Here is a 4,182-nt window from a genome sequence, read left to right on the forward strand (position 1 = left end):
CCCCCCCCCGCCATCTGGAGAGAGCAGTGAAGCAAAGAAGACGGATGCCAGCAAAAAAGCCATCTCCTGGAACCCTCACTGGCGGGATCAGCGCAGGAACCCAGCCCAGTGATCTGTATTCCCCCATTCCCTCTATCTCCCTCTTTTCCTTTTTCCATTAAGAAATGCAAAGCATATTATATTGCTCGCCACACCTTGCTCTGTTCTTAGCCAATTATCATGTGTTCAATTAGTACATTGTAGGTAGTTAATAAATGCTTGAACTTGTTGTCCGCTCCAATTGGGGATTTGCGAATCTGAGTCACTTGTCGCCCTCATCTGAGCGGGACGTGACACAGAGATTCTTCAGGATCTGTCCAGCCTCTGAATGCATACATTCATCCTTTGATACTGATCTTTGTAGGGAAAATTATGAAGGAAAATGGTCATACAGTATTGCTAGACAAGTCGGACAATCCTGACAGGCTTGCTGAACTGCAGTTGTCCTTGAAGTCACCTTTGAAGCCATATAAGGCAAACCCCTTAGTAAACAACAGCGTTATCAACATGTAGAAGGGGATGCTGCAGCCACGAGCAGAGAGTACCCTCAGAAAAAGTTGCCTTGTGGGACGCTTACGCTGTACCAGTGAGGAGTCATTTGTGACACGTGAACTGAGCTCAGGGACCAATCACGAGTTGTTATTGTGTGCGTGATTGTCGCATGTGCTACGTTCATGTTATATATACTGGCCAGTTGCCTAATAAAGTTGGAACAAGTTGATAAATCATATTGGTGTGTACGCTTGTTACCCGGGCTCTACCCTTACCGTGACAGATCTTCATTCAGACCTTCTGCAAACTTCCCACAGCAGGAGTTTTCAAATAAGTCATTGTGTCTTGAGACTGTTGTTCCTGTGAGTTATTAGCAGGACCATTCTGCTTCGTGGCACAGCAACTGCCAAGGCAAATGACCCATTCATGGTATTTGTCACAGGGAAAGGGCAATGTCCCTAACCAGTTCAGTTCTGGTGATCAAGTAACCTATTTGTCACAGGGAAAGGGCAATGTCCCTAACCAGTTCAGTTCTGGTGATCGAGTAACCTATGTCGTAAGGTGATGTGTGTCCCTGATGTCCGGACTGACACATCTCAGGTGACACTGTTTTGCGGAGAAATCACTCTATAACTTTTGGGGTTATAAAGTGGGTATGTTTATTCAGCGCTGGGCGCATGGGGGATCGCTCCACCACACGCATGCGCATCGTTTGCAGCTCCCATCTGGCTTATATGTTACAAAATAGTGCATATTCATAGAACGCTTGTACATATACATAGTCTACCCCCGCCTCCCCTCGCTTCTCATGGTGATCAGGTCTCCTCCTCTTGCGCCTGCGCGATGAGCTCTCCAAGCTCCGGGCTGGGGTCACAATCTCCTGGGGAGGGGTCGTAAAGATGAAGTACCGCTTCTTCCTCGCTGATGAACTTTTCACCCTGTCGCTCTGCGCAGCCTCAGTTGTTCTCTGGCTTTCTCCCAGGCCACTTTATACTGGTGTTTTGGATAGTCTGTTCTTCAAGGACTAGGAGGGACTTCTCTTTGGGCTAGGAGATAATCGCCTAGCAACGTTATCAGTACTTGGTATGTCTTTTTCGAACAGTCCCATACGCCTCCCCTTGTTTTTGCGCAGGCCTTGCACCATCAATCTAAGATTGTTTAGACTCCCTGTCTCATTCCCCCCTTTTCTTCTTACTTAATAAATTCTTTTACTACTTATTTGTCTACTTCTTAATCTATTTCCCTTGCCCTATAATATGTTAGTACTATTCTAAAACTTAGTTTATTGCTTAAAGCTTGGATTGTGATATAAAGTGTCATACATAGCTTGCAAGCGTTTTGTAAGTCTCCAGATCCATACATATATAGCTACAGTAAGGATTAACAAAATTGCTGAAGATATTAGTAAAGCAACCACTGGATGAAGGGCTGTGTTTAAGATTCCAGTAGTTGTCGGCGACTATCCGAAGAGTGTATCCCACCAATTATGTTTCCCTTCCTGCTCAACCATCTTTAAGACCTTTTTATCCTTTCCCTGTCATGAAAGGTTGTGTGTAAAGTTTCTTGCCCTTTTTCCTTAACTTCTTCCAGTATCCGGTGTAAGTCTGGGTGTTTTAACAGGCTTTCTATATGACTGACATTTAAGCCTATGGGGACAGGAAGTACCTTTACCCTGAGGCTGCTTTTCAAGAGGGAATGTGTAACCACCGGGGCAGAATAAGTGAAATCACACCTCAGAATGATGGTGAAATTACAAATACAATAATTTAGATGCTGTATCAATTTCTTCTCTCGCCCATCTATGGTTATTGTGTCACACAGTGCCCTTAAACATGCACATCCCTTTCCGGTATAGACAACAATGGTCCTCAAATCTACATTGGGGCGTGCTTCAAAGTGGCAAATCTTTTGGTCAGTATCTAAGCAGGTATCCTGGGTTAGTAAGGTATTACTTTCAAATATAAATCCCTGTTGTTCTTTCATGATACAGGGTTCAAGATCTACTGCTTGCCATTTATTACCAGTATTCATAGCCCAGGTCTTATGTTCAAAGGGGTACAGCAGAGTCCCATTGTAATTGACTCCAAGACATACAATGGGGTGTATGGTGATTAATTTTGTATCATATATTGTTAACACAAAAGTCGTTACTGTATGCATGTCAGGCCTATAGGTGAAGTTGACCATATTCCACCATGATTGTAACTTTGTCTCTGTGGCACTATCCCAAATTATTTTTCGAATTTCAGTGGGAAGTGTACCCTCCTCTCCTTCCCTTATTACAGATTCTGCTACAGTTTGCATCCATAACTGGGCTTGTATGTAACTTAAGAGCTACGGCGATATCACCTTGTAACGCTCCCAAGGTTTCAGCAATAAGTGTGTGGTCCTTTGTTTCTTTTTGCTCCCAATCCGGCATTACTTTTGCCCATTGATGTACCCCTAATGCTCATAGTGAAGACCTCAATGGCGGTTGTAATTTTGATAATATCCCTTGCAGTAGATGCTAATTTGTTCGTTATTACTTCTGAATCTATTGAATTTAACACTTCCAATTTGGTTCCTAATACTCCGGTTAGGTCCCTCTGTGGTCTTTTCTGGTAGGTACTTCCCTTTTTCCTTAGCCAAGTTGTCCATCCTTCGCCTGAGGTTCGTAAGAAGGGGAAACAACGTGGCTCTGTATTAGAAATGTTAACTTGCATCTGTAATTCTACCTTTTTTAGAGACCATTTTGGATTGATCAGCACTTGCTGTTAGTCTAGGTGTCTGATCATGTACGGGCCGACCTCATATACGTTGGGTGTAAGATTTACAGTGATTGGTGTGGTTGTCACGAGGGTAGTCACCATGTTAAAATTAAAGGATAGCCCTAATTTATCCTTGGCCCAGAAACATCGCACAGAAACAGCAGGTTGAGTCAAAGTAAAATTATACCAGCATTCTAGATCTTTTGGATCACATATATGACCAATACTTGACACGATATATTTGGGATTTAAGATCTTGATCTCAGATACTGTAATCTGACGCACTGACCAATGGGTGATTTCATTCATTACTCGACACTCTACTCTAATCTCTTGCCCTACCGTTCCCCATAATTGTGGTACTCCATTGACGTCTTTCCATTCAGTTTTTGTATAAAACTCTGTTCCCCGCATCACTACAGTAGCTAAAGTTAAGGCTGAGTTAGTATTGGTTATACCCATGCTCCCAGTATACCCAATGTACGCTTGGGACCACGGCCATTCAGTGAACCTTTGACCGGGTATCTGGGGAAAGGAGATTATTAGACTTATCGTGAGAAGCGTAGTCTTCCAGGCTGAGTCTGTGTAACCTTCCACAGGGATTTGTGGGGCCTTCTTTATTCGGGTGTGATGAATCCAGGCTGAGTATTCTTTAATCTTGATGGCCGTAAACATTGTGAGTAGCACTTGAAACGGCCCTTCCCATTGTGGTTCCAACGTCTTTTCTGTAAGAGACTTAACATACACATAGTCTCCAGGCTGAATGTTATGTACAGGCCCATCTAACCCTCTACCCCGAGTTACAAATACATGTTTCCTAATTTTATTGAGTTGCTTACTTCATGCTATCATGTATGAAGTCATAGTTTCCTCCCCAACTTGCATCGATGTTCCTTTCTGTACC

General features: G+C 43.3%; 1 long non-coding RNA gene across 1 annotated transcript in view; it reads left to right on the top strand.

Annotated features, from left to right (window-relative positions):
* The first annotated feature begins 3,936 nt into the window (after positions 1-3,936).
* Positions 3,937-4,182, top strand: part of LOC113490759 — a 4,847-nt gene continuing 4,601 nt past the window's right edge. The window contains exon 1 of the long non-coding RNA XR_003400303.1: positions 3,937-4,005. This is a non-coding gene — a long non-coding RNA (uncharacterized LOC113490759). The remainder of the gene's footprint in view (positions 4,006-4,182) is intronic.

This window comes from Athene cunicularia, unplaced genomic scaffold (genome assembly GCF_003259725.1).
Source record: "Athene cunicularia isolate RWA unplaced genomic scaffold, athCun1 SCF_28, whole genome shotgun sequence".
Classification (NCBI taxonomy): domain Eukaryota; kingdom Metazoa; phylum Chordata; class Aves; order Strigiformes; family Strigidae; genus Athene; species Athene cunicularia.